The sequence below is a fragment of the Rattus norvegicus genome, chromosome 10, assembly GCF_021556685.1.
Source record: "Rattus norvegicus strain SHRSP/BbbUtx chromosome 10, alternate assembly SHRSP_T2T, whole genome shotgun sequence".
NCBI lineage: Eukaryota > Metazoa > Chordata > Mammalia > Rodentia > Muridae > Rattus > Rattus norvegicus.
In genome coordinates, this window is record NC_141543.1 from 11333424 (window position 1) to 11346130 (window position 12707).

General features: G+C 50.4%; 1 protein-coding gene across 1 annotated transcript in view; it reads left to right on the forward strand.

Annotated features, from left to right (window-relative positions):
• Positions 1–1916: 1916 nt before the first annotated feature.
• Emp2 (epithelial membrane protein 2) overlaps positions 1917–12707 on the forward strand; it is a 34665-nt gene continuing 23874 nt past the window's right edge. Inside the window, exon 1 of the mRNA NM_001007721.1 lies at positions 1917–2003. The gene's annotated coding sequence lies outside the window, so the exon portion shown is untranslated. The remainder of the gene's footprint in view (positions 2004–12707) is intronic.

Below are 12707 nucleotides of genomic sequence, written 5' to 3' on the forward strand. Positions count from 1 at the left end.
GCTGGTCAGGTGTTAGACTGTGGCTAATGGTTAGTAAGTAATCATAGCCACTGAACTCTCCCTTCTTGCAAAGCCTTTGGGTTTTTTGTTTTCCAGATGACCATGAGACAGACAGGCCTTAGCTCCAAGTAATGTCTCCTGTGCCCTGTGCTTGCGGAATGAGTCTTCATTTGCCTTCACCATGCAAGTGAGATCCTAGACCAATTCCATCAACTGGAGGCCTGGGGGAGCGACCCTTTGGATTTGGGAGTGCCATGTCCCCCAAGGAATCTCTAACTTAGACCCAGTGAGAGCTTCCCTCTAGAGAGCTCTGCAACTGGATTTTAAAATGATGCAAGTGAACACTGACACAGCACCTGGCTTGGGGTGATAGGGGTAGTGGTATTTGCCGTGTGTACCTGTTACCCTAGCACTTGGAGGGTTGAGAGTTTAAGGGCAGCCTGGGTTACATAAAAGACCTTGTCTCAAAAAATAATAAGTAAATAAATAAAACAAATCAAGGGCTGGCAAGATGGCTGCCATAGTTAGCTCAGCTGTCAACTTGACACAAACCCAGAGACACCTGGGACAAGGAAACAGAGATTGAACAATTGCCTCCTTCACACTGGTCTGTGGGATGTTGGCGGTGTATTTTCTCGACCACCACTGTGGGCAATGCCATTCCTGGGTCCTTTCTCAGGTCCAGGTTGGCCTGGACTATATAAGGTAGTTGAGCAAGCTAAGGGAAGCAATCCAGTAATCAGCCTTCCTCCATAGTCTGCACCAGGTCCTGCCCCTAGGTTTCCACCTGAGCTCCTGCTTTCCTCAGTGATGAACTTCCCTGAAATGTATGTAAGGTGAAAATAATCCTTTTCTACGTTGTTTTTGGGCCTGATGTTGATCACAGCAACAGGAACAGAGGACGATAAACACACTTGCCACTAGATGTGAGGACCTGAGTTCTGTCCCCAGGATCTACACGTAGAAGGTTCTCTCTGATCACCTTGTGTGCTCTACACACACACACACACACACACACACACACACACACGAATAAGTAAATAAACAAATGTAATAAAAATACTGAAAACAGAAATAATTGAAGCAGCAAGATGGCTCCACAGGAGAAGGCACTTGCTGTGCAAGCTTGGTGATTCCCAGGAGTAACGCAAAGGAGAAAGGAGAAAATCAACTCTGCAAAGTGCACACACACACACACACACACACACACACACACACACGAGAGAGAGAGAGAGAGAGAGAGAGAGAGAGAGAGAGAGAGAGAGAGAGAGAGAAAAGGGGGGCTTAAAAAGGCTTCAGAAAAGAAGAGAAAAGGAGAACGCAAGAATACAATGCCCAATTGAGACCACGACCTGGATCCTCTACCTCAGACTTCTCAATAGTTAAGATCGATCACAGGCCTGACCAGGCTTGGAAGAATCTTAAGACTGGTCCTGATGATGGCCTTACCTCGGAAGAAACTCTGATTTTTCAGTTATGGCTTGGCTCATATATATATACTCAGCCTCTCCAGTAGCCAGGTACCGTGTGAGTGTGGCCTTTAGGTCTCAGGGCAAGGTCCCACCATGCCTTCCGTGTCTATCATAGGAAACTGAGGCAGGAGAGATTAACAACCAACTAAATTAGTAAGAGGCGGAGAGGGCTACTAGGAAAGAAGGGGAAATCTCGGGGTCCTGACCCTGCAGTCAAGAGAAGAGGGGTGACAAAGATGAGAAGGCAGCGATGCTCCCAGCAGGAGACTTTCAGCTCCCTTGAACTTTGCGAAGTGAACTGGACCGCCAGGCAGGGGAAGCGGGGGTTCCCGGCGGCCTCCCGAGGTCCCGCCCCCTGGATCAGCGGCTTTTGACTCATGGGCAGGGAGGCGGGCTCGGGAGAGGGCGGCGGGGAGGAGGCTCGGCAGCCCGGAGGGCGGAGGACGCCGCGCAGTGCCAGCCCGGAGCTTCAAAACAGCCGGCGCCTCGCCTCACGCGCAGCCCGCCACTGTGTCCAGACGCCCGCGCTCGGTGAGTTGGGGGCGCGCCCAGGGACTGCGGTGATGGCGGGGTTCGGGGATGACAGGGGAGCGGTCTGCCCTCTTTAGGAGTCGGGACAGGCCGGGGGATCCGTGGCTGACAGGGAGGGGTTAGGGTGCAGTCCATGCAGCAGCCCTGTGCTCCTTCTCCAGACCTCTGGGACGCAGGCCTCCCCTTTGGTGCCCCCAAGGCCACCGTGCCACCCCTGGGTGGCATTCGCCGCCTTTTGCGCCCAAGCGGGTGGGAAAAGTTTGGGAAAGAGTCAGGGCGGATCCCCTCTCCGCCACCGCTGGCCCAAAGCTCTGGAAGTCCAGAGTAGCCCACTTGTCTCCTGTGGTACTCGGCATCTGATTCCCAAGCAGTACCAATCAGATAGGACCTGGTCTGCGGTTCCCTGAGAGCTCCTCCGGGTCTGTGCTCCGTGGCGCACAGCAGCAAGGGGCAGCTTCCTTGGGTCTTAACGGTGTCCAAGCCTGGGGAAAAGCTCCAAAAATGGCCTCCCACCTGCTCTTGACTACAGTGGCAGATCTGTGGGCTTTAAAGGGAAGGCGGGATGGCACCCATGATTCCACGGGAAAAGGAGGTATAACTGAGAGTGCATGCCAAACTTGGAGAAGGACTGAAGCTTCTAGGCTCGGTTCAAGAGGGCCCCACTACTGTGAGGCACCTAGAACCTGCAAGTTCAAAGACGATCTGGTGGGAGGCGGTCTTTGCCAGCTGACGGAGATAGCTGGGATTTTGGATTATTTAACAGGTACAGATTTGATTGGGGATGATGGGAAGTTTTGAGTTTAGATAGTGGTGGGTGTTACTCAACATTGCCGGTTCATTCCTGGCCATGTGCTTGTAGAATTACAAATGATTTACATCATAAATGCTATGTGTATTTTACCACGACGAGAGGCACTAGAGACACCTCTTAGCTGCCCCTGCTTGGGCATTCTGAATCAAAGAAACCCCAAAATCCAGGCACGGAGGCTGCCCACCTCCCCCTGGAAAGTCACTTTCAAATAAGGGTAGATGTTCTGTAGGACGGATCCATGCAGGTTACAGGGAGACCCAAGGGAAGAGGATGTGGAAGGACAATGGGGGTGTATGCATTGGCCTCCTGTCCCGCCTCCTCCCAGAGAGCCTTATTCTGGGCTGTCCCCAGCACAGCACACCCTCCTGTTGAAGGTAGAGAAACCAGGCCTAGAGACCTGGCAGAGTTAGCTGCTCAAGGCTCTCGAACCACATCCTCTCCCCATCTTCCCCGTGCCCCCCCCCAACACTTATTCCCACCAGGAGATACCTCAGTGGGCTGCAGGAAATGAGGAGAGACATTTTAAGGGGTGTGGGTCCCCTACAAGGTTTTGGGCAGAGATAGATACCCAGCCCACAGCCTAGGGAGGCACTAGGGGTGGCCAGAAGGTGCAGAACCTGTTTTTCCTCCAAGGGGTTTTGGATCTTTACCACCTCCACCCCCACAAGAATGGAGAGTCAGAGAGAGCCGGTCACACAGCCTGGAGCCTTCTCTGTCCCTCAAATGCAGAAGCCGAGATTGGCCTGCAATCTGGGCAAGGGTGTTTGTGTGGGAAGCTGGGGAGGGAGCCAGTAGGGAGGGAGAGAGGAGGGCAGGGCAGGGAGGTGCTGCCCCACCAACAAGGGAGGCCCCCTCTCAAGCTCACTCTGCCCCAAGGGAGAATTTAATTGTAAATACAGAGCATATCTATTTAGCAGTTCCCAAACACACAGACACACACACACACACACACACACACACACACACACACACACACACCCTCCTTACAGATAGTGACATCTAGATCCCTTTCTTTTGTCTTATCTCCACTGTAGGCACTAACCACATGGAGGGCCAGTTTGCCAGTGTTCCTTATTTATGCCCAGGTACATATTGACACTCTACTGCCTGTGGCTACCTTCCCTCTTCCCAGAGCCTCCCTGCTCATCAGTGAGGTGCAATGAAAGGCCGTTCTTTGTCACAGTGAACCTACTCAAGGGGACACCACAGGAACTATATAAATACTTTTCCAGGGTGTATGAAATGGCTTGGGACCTTGAGGCTGGCCAGGAGTCAGGAGTCCAGCCACCTCTTAGGGGGCAGCTAATTGTATACAAACATGTTGCAATGTGTGACTGATGTCCCATGTCTGTGGTCAGGTGGGGGTTCTGACACAGCTTTCAAAAGCAGAGGTGGGCAGCTCCTTCAAAAGCCATTGGTAGGGGGTTGGGGATTTAGCTCAGTGGTAGAGCCCTGGGTTCGGTCCCCAGCTCCGAAAAAAAAGAAAAGAAAAAAAAAAGTCATTGGTAGGTCAACTGAAGCCCAAAGGTGGGCTTGGGTCCCTGTTCTGGAATTGGGGAGCAGAACTCTCTTAGAAGAGTAAATTAAAGGTTAGCAGAGAGAGGTCAGAGCCGGAGTGTGCTCCGTGGTGCTACGAGGACTCAGAGTCTGAGCCTGGGGAAAGGTGGGGTACCTTGTGAGAGGATGGGAGGAGAAGATAGCCCTACCTTACCCCATCACCAGCAAGGTATTGTCTCATTGCCTTGATGTTATCCTAAGACCATGATTTAGGTGGGATGCAGACAGCTTTTGTCAGAATCAGGGATTGAACACATCTGACTCTTGTTAGGGCCAGGCCCAGGAGAGTTCTAAAAATATCAGAGGCAGGGCTGCCACCCAGCCAGAGTGCTCCCTGGTAACCTGACACCCCAAGTAAGGCTGGTGGCTGTGACAGATAGTGGTGACAACATAGGACCTCTGGATTCTAGAGACACTTGAACCGCTCCAGGCTAGCTGACCTGGGAACAGATATCAGCAAAAGGGGTGCATCTCTGCATTCCCTGGTGCAGGCAAAACAGTGAAGAATTTCAGGACTTCAGGAATTTAGAACGCTCCATTTTTGACAGCAAGTCACATGGTATGTGTTGATGGCAGACCTAGGCTTCTCTCCGGGCATAGACCCCCAGCTGAGGGAGGAGTTCAGTGACTAGGAAGGGCTCAGTGGAATCACAGCATCCCACCGTGAGGGCCTCTGTGGCAGAAGTCATTTGTCTAGTATTCCGGTGGAGGAATGTTAGAGAAAACACTCAAGGACTGGGTCACTTTCCCTAGAGCATCTGGGGATTTTCAGCCTCAGCTGCTGGGCTCTGGAGAAACTGGCTCGTCTTGGGGCAGGATGTAGGGAGGAGGGAGGCTGGAAAGAAACCAAGTAGATGGTCCTTCCTCTTCCCAGCTGAGATACTGTCTTCGCTTAGTAAGTTCTTGTCGGATTCGGAGTGAGCTCCTGAGCCTGCACCTTAGCAGCCAAGCTTCCATGGGGACAGAAGCCTCCAGAGAGCTACTCCTTTCTGGCCAGGACTGAGTGGACCAGCTTCCAGAAGCTTCCTAGGACTTAGGGTCCAGAGCTGAGTGAGAGGTCATCAGTGTGGTATTTGGTATTAATACCACTCTCAGAAATCTGAGATGCAAAATAGCAGTTATGACGTAGGCTACAGAAGGGCCGCTTAGACATCATTACAACCGCTCCCACACTAAGACTGGTTCCTCAGTAACCGAGTCCTCGTGTAAGATTTTCCTTCTATTTTAAAAACGTTATTACCCTTATCTTGTATGTATATGTATGTGTCAGCATGTACACATCTCATGGCACACATGTGTGGAGGCCAGAGGACGGCTTGCAGAAGTTGGTTCTCTCCTCGCACCCTGTGGGCCCTGGGAATTGGACTCAGGTTTTTCGGTGTGGCTTGGTGGCAAGCACCTTTACCCACTGAGCCATCTCGTTGGCCCTGGACATTCCTTCCTGATGTGCTGTCACCAACCCACCTTGTCACCCTATCTTTCTTTCTTTTTTTTTTTAAGATTTATTTATTTATTATATATAAGTACACTGTAGCTGTCTTCAGACACACCAGAAGAGGGCATCGGATCTCTTTACAGATGGTTGTGAGCCACCATGTGGTTGCTGGGAATTGAACTCATGACCTCTGGAAGAGCAGTCAGGTGCTCTTAACCGCTGAGCCATCTCTCCAGCCCCCTATCTTTCTTTAGAAGGGAAAGTATTTTTAAATATTTCACTGGGTGAATGTGGCGTGAGACCACTTTCCTCCAGGTGGATGTATTTCTGATGGTGCCCAGGGTAATTGTAAAATAAACGGTCTATGGCCTGGCATAGAAAGAGGGAAGACTACTTATATATCCTCCTTGGTTGGCATCTGAAAACAATCGTAAGAGGCGCATGAATCTATAGCTTCACAGATGAAAGTTGGTTCCTAAAACTCTAGACGGTTTTTAAATTAAAGTAGTTAGCAAGCACAGGTGATCTTCAAGTTCCGCAAAACCCATAGTATCCGATCCTTAGTGCCCGTTGACTGCTTTTTCAGAAGGTCTAAGGGGACTGGAATGGACACATCTCACACATAGTATAACATTTTAAATAATTTTATGAAAATTTCATACATTCATACAATGTATTTTGATCATCATTCATGCTTTAATATATTATTAGTGTGTGTGTATGTGTGTGTATGTGTGTATGTGTGTGTCTGTGTGTGTGTCTGTGTGTGTGTCTGTGTGTGTGTATGTGTGTGTGTTTGTGTGTGTGTATGTGTGTGTATGTGTGTGTATGTGTGTGTGTCTGTGTGTGTCTGTGTGTGTCTGTGTGTGTCTGTGTGTGTGTTTGTGTGTGTGTATGTGTGTGTGTGTGTGTGTGTGTGTGTGTGTGTCACATACAGGTCATCATGCACATGTAGCAGAGGAAAACTTTTGGAGTTGGTACTGTCCTGCTACCATGTGGATATTACTAAGCAGATGATTTCTATGAGCAAGCTGGCAGGGAAATCCCCTGTCTTCCAAGGTGACTATGATCTAGTCAGGGGGTGCTGAGTCAAGGTGTACCTGTCCATTCCAGGAGCTTATAATATGATGTGTGTCAGCCTATGGGGCTGGACATAGTTAGCATTCTAATAGCCATGCTTCTGGGGACAGTAACTGCAATATCTGTCAGGCATTTTACAGAATATTTTATAGCATTAAGAAGAACAGGTTCTGGCTGCAAGATGACTCAGGGAAGGTGCTCTACCTTGAGGCTGCATCACTGGCCTTGTTTTATCTTCAGAGACAGCATCTCTCTGTGTAGCCCTGACTGTCCTGAAACGAACTCTGTAGACCAGGCTGGCCTCGAACTCACAGAGATTCGCTGCCTGTGCCTCCTGAGTGCTGGGACTAAAGGCACGCATCACCATTGCCCAGTGCGTTATTGGATTTTTTTAAATAAAATTATTGGAATGTGGTGATAGCTCCACCAGAAAACAGAACCAAAGCAGGCTTGAGTTTGACTCCCAAGATTCACACCAACAACAACAACAACAACAACCAAACAAACAAACAAAAAGGCTGAACGCCCTTGCTTTGCCTTCCTAGCACTGGCCAGCAGAGATAGGGGATCCATAGGGCTTGCTGGTTGGCCAACCTAGCCTATTGCTGAGTCCAGACTAGTGAGAGACTGTGCCCCGAAAGGAAGGAAGGAAGGAAGGAAGGAAGGAAGGAAGGAAGGAAGGAAGGAAGGAAAAGAAAGAAGTAAAAGGTGCTGAGGTCCCCTGGCCTCACACATACATGAGCCACTTGCATGTGCACACACATGAACATACATGAATACACATATACAAATGATGAAAACATTAGGTGAGGGGCAGTAAAATGGCTGACTGGGTAAACAGTCCTTGCTGTGGAAGCCTGACAGCCTGAATTGGACTCTCAGAATCCATGGTGGAAAGAAACAACCAACCCTGGAAGTTGACCTCTGACGTTCACACATATATGCTGCAGCACATGTGTGCCCACACGCACCACACACACACACACACACACACACACACACACACACACACACACACACGAAGAACAATAACCAAAAAAGCTACATATCACAACATGTACTATTTCTATAAAGATAACCAAAACTCCCATCACATGCTCTGTGCCCTCATATGAATTGTGTTTATTTAAGGGATAAAGCCCAGAAGCCAACATCAGCTAGATTAGCCACTAAGGAAAGGGGAGGCCAAGGAACTGGTATAGCATGAATGAGTGAAAGGCTTCCTGTCTCATCTGTAACAGGGAATCTGTGTCTGAATCTTAGTTACAATGAGTTGGTCCTTCCTGCACTGGGGGAGCAGTGGGGTCTCACAGTTGCGAATGTGGGGGGCTACACAGGGTTTCATGACTCTGGGGCCTCTAGCTGGACCACAGGCGGTCATGGTCATCCAAGAACGAGATGGTGAGTTGAGCCGTCATCCAGCCCCGTGGGCATCTCTGTGGGATGGCACACAGTGGACGCCCAATGAAGAAGATTAGTTCTGCTCTGGCTGCTGTGAATGACCAGCCATGGTTTGGAGAAGAAACACCAAGTATATGCTTGTGGCCGTCAGTCATTCAAGCAAGTGACTGCATCGGGACTGGGTGTCCAGGGCTGGGCCAAGAACTCAAGCAGATGGGTGAAGACCTGAGTCTCACACTAGGCATTAGCTTGGCATTATTTAGAGCAGGAGAAAATGGCCCCTACTTAGCAGTGTTATCAGCAGTAATGACAGTAATTACCACTGCTGCCTTTACAGCCACGTGCGGAACCTCCCTGCTCTCATTTAAAGGTAGAAACTGTTATTATCTCTGTTCTCATGAATGAACCTGTTAAGGAACATGCTCCAATCTCACAGCTTGCAAGTTAGGATCTGCTGCTGGGGCTCCTGGGCGCCATCAGACACACCAATCCCCCTGTGATTCTTCCTGTCAAAACTCGAAATGTATACTTTCTCCTCTTGAATCTGGTCTTTTGGGCCCAGAATGTTGTTTTGGTCTAGAAGTCCTAATGGGCATCCTGGATGTCAATACAGGTGATCTCAATCCTCCTGGGCTCTCTATGACAAGATGACAGGTCACCTCTTTCCTTTGTTCCTTAGTATACTCTGCATGAGAATGTGTGTTTATATTGGTGTGTGTGTGTGTGTGTGTGTGTGTGTGTGTTTATATTGGTGTGTGTGTGTGTTTATATTGATGTGTGTATGTGTGTGTGTGTGTGTGTGTGTGTGTGTGTGCGTGTGTGAACACACAAGGCCAAAAAGGCAACCTCTGCTGTTGCTCCTCAGGTGTTGTCCACCTTGGTGTTTGAGGCAGGGTCTCTCACTAGTTTGTAACCTGACAAGGAGCCTGACTGGATGGCCAGGGGGCCATCCTCAACACTCGGATCATAAGCAGGCACCAGCATTCAAACCTTTCTTTAAAACAAAAATCCTGGGGCTTGAGCTCAGGTCTTCCCACGCAAGACAACCGCTGTACCAGCTGAGTGGCCACCCAGCCGCTTCAGGTGCGTACAGTTGATGTCACTCAGTGATACACTCTTTAAGTCCAAAGGTGGCAGGGAATCCTGTTAACATTATAGACTGTGTCCCAAAGCCCAGCCGGATGACCATGAGCCCAAGCGCCTAGAGGAGACTGAGAATGAGTTTCCTAGTCCCTTAATGAACCCACAAACACATCAACAACTTGCTACGGCTGCTGGGACCCACCCACTTTTCCAGGCAAGGCCTATTTATTTCTGACCCCTCCCCCTCTCACTTACCAGAGCCACCATCTTGGCGTAGACCACCATCGTCTTTCTCATTGATAGACTATCCAAACTTTTGAATCCTTTCTCCTCTTTGTCTTATCTTCACAGTAAGCACAGCTGATTGTCCCCTCAACCGGCCTGGGCCTGAGATCCACCTTTCATACTCGCCCAGAAGGATCAGAAAGAGGCTCTCACTCACCCTCCTGAGAGGCTTCAGTGGTTTCGATTGCTCCTAAAGTAAAACTCCCCACCCCACCCCACCCCACCCCAAACACACACACACACACACACACACACACACACACAAAGAACTGAGACTTTGCATGATCTGGCTCCAAGGTCTTTGGCTGGCTGCCCATCAGAAACCACCCAGGGAGCTGTGATAAAATGCAATTCCCAGTCCCCACTGGTGGGAGTGACATCAGCCCCTTGGGAGGGTGGGGCCATTCACAGGTGGTTTTTCAGGTCCCCCAAGACTGCTGGGCACAGACTGCCTCCTTCCCTGAACTCATCTGCTTCTGGTGATATTCAGCCCTTGGCCCCCTTCTGCTCTGCTCATGGTGTTTTACTTAGTTCCTCTGACTCTTTGGTGGTACTGTGGATTGAACTCAGTGCTCCTACACAAGAGCTCTGTCGCTGAACTACATCCCAGCCCTCTTTCTTCTTTTAAAAAAATTGACACTGGATCTAAATTGCCCAGGCTGGCATTGAACTGATGGTCTCCTGCCTCAGCCTCCAAAGCTGAGATTATGGGCTCCTCTTAGGGTGTCATGTAGCCTGTGGTATCCTGGAACTCAGCTGGAGAGCAGACTGACCTCAATTCTAATGTAGAGGGAATATGGCCTTGAACTGGTCATCTTTCTGTCTCCACCTCTGGAGCAGTAAGATTACAAGCATAAACCACCATACTGGGATATGCTAAGCAGGCAAGCAGTCTACCACTGAGCCACACCCCCAGGCCCTACAGGTCGCTGCAGAATCCAACTCCCATTCTGTTAGGAGTTGTTTACCTGTTTGTTTTTTGTTTTTGTATTGTTTTCTTTTGAGACAGGGTTTCACTGTGTCATCCTTGCTGTCCTGAACTCACGCTGTAGACCAGGCTGGCCTCAAGGATCCACCTGTCTGCCTCCTGAGGACTAAAGGTGTGCACCAGCAGCAGGTGCCAACTCTTAATCCCGCTTTACAGCTGTTTGCACTGCTGTTAGCTTTCCTTTCCTTCCCAGGGAGCAGTGTGTGCTCCTTCCTTTCCCAGGAGCACATTCCTTAAGGCACATTTTCTTCCTGGTCACTTCAGTGGCATTGTGTTAACAGTGGCTAGGGATGGCAGGCACAGGGACCTTGCTTCTGTGTCCACAGAGTTCATGGTTGCATTCCACAGGTACTTCAGCTTTCCAGGGCCCCTGGGGAGGAGTCTTAGAAGGGAGGGTCTGTGAGCCAGGTGAAGGTGAGGTGGAAGCTGCAGGGGTGAAAGGGGAGGGGAGAACAGGGGTGAGATGGGGGGAAATGGGGGGGTGGAAGAGGGGGTGGGGGGATGGGGGGATGGGTCTGAGGGGAGAGGGGTGGGGGTGGGGAATAGGGGTGAGATGGGAGCAGGGAACAGAGGTAAGAGTGGAGGGGGGGACAGGGGTGAGAGTGGAGGGGGAACTGGTAAGAGGGGAGGGGGAGACAGGGATGAGAGGGGAGGGGGAACAGGACAGGGCATGGAAGATACCAAAGATGACAGCTAGGATCAGGGTTGTTAACCGCCCCCACCTCATATACACACTTGGCTCTGCTGAGATCACAGCAGACCAAGTGATACCTATTTATTCTGGAGACATGTTGTCACTCTGCCAAGCTAGGGCCTACAGGGGCTTAACCGTGGGGAAAGAATGGTGAGGTCCAAGTGCCTGAAGCCACTTAGAGATGATTTCTGTAGTATATAAGAAATGTTCGAAAACAAACAAAAGTGGCCTGTCATATTTACTCTTGAATGTTTCCTCCTCCTCCTCCTCCTCCTCCTCCTCCTCCTCCTCCTCCTTCTTCTTCTCCTTCTCCTCCTCCTCCTCCTTCTCCTTCTCCCCCTCCTCCTCCTCCTCCTCCTCCTCCTCCTCCTCCTCCTCCTCCTCCTCTTCCTCCTCCTTCTCCGGAGCTGGGGACCGAACCCAGGGCCTTGCGCTTGCTAGGCAAACGCTCTACCACTGAGCTAAATCCCCAACCCCTCTTGAATGTTTCTTAAATGCCATGAGACTGGTACAGTAGAGGGGTACACCAGTGAAAGCCAGTTCAAGGGATTTTTGAATATATATAGCCAGTTCGAGGCTAGCCTGGGCTATGTGGGATTCTCCCGGGGAAGGGAAAAAAAGAACACCTGTAAACTTAATCGGTTTTAAAGGGAAATCTGAGCAGTAAGTGGTATAGGGGTAGGTTTGACACTTACAGTGTCTACCCTAGGTCCATCACTGGTTGAGGAGGACCTGTCTTCCCACCATCCATCCTCTGGGAAGCTGTGCTGTCACCTCCTGTCCCAGGTCTATCCTCCACACATGGTGCTGGACAGAGGAGTCAGGGCCGGGGAACTGGGTCTCAGGGTTGGGCAAACCTGTGGCACTGCTTACCTTCTGGAACCCTCTGCAGAGTTGGCAAAGGCAGGTCTTCAGCAAGCCCAGCCTGCTTCCCTCACTTCCTGTTACCAGAAGAATCTCACAGGCTGCCCCCAGTCTTTGTCATCACTCAGGGATGGACATGTAGACATACCGTCTGCTTCCAGTCCTTCAGTCTGCTGAGGAGTCCAGGCCCACTTAGCTTAGCAGATGCTTGCCTGCCCCAGGATGCCTGGAGAGTTTGTTGGAGAGAAAGAGCTTGCCTTCCTTGACAATGTTAATGGTCCGGTGTACACCAATGGGCTCTTGGTATTAGAAACATAAACCAAGCCGAGCTTGGGGGTACAGACTTGTAATTCCCACTGTTCAAGGCCAGTCTGGGCTACAGAGAAAATTCCTGGTCAGCCTGGATGATGTAGTAAGACAGCAAGAATAAAGCTGCAGATGCATGTAGGGCAGTGGGCAAAGACCGGCCCGGCATGGGGGCAGCAGGCAAGGACCCGCCTGGCATA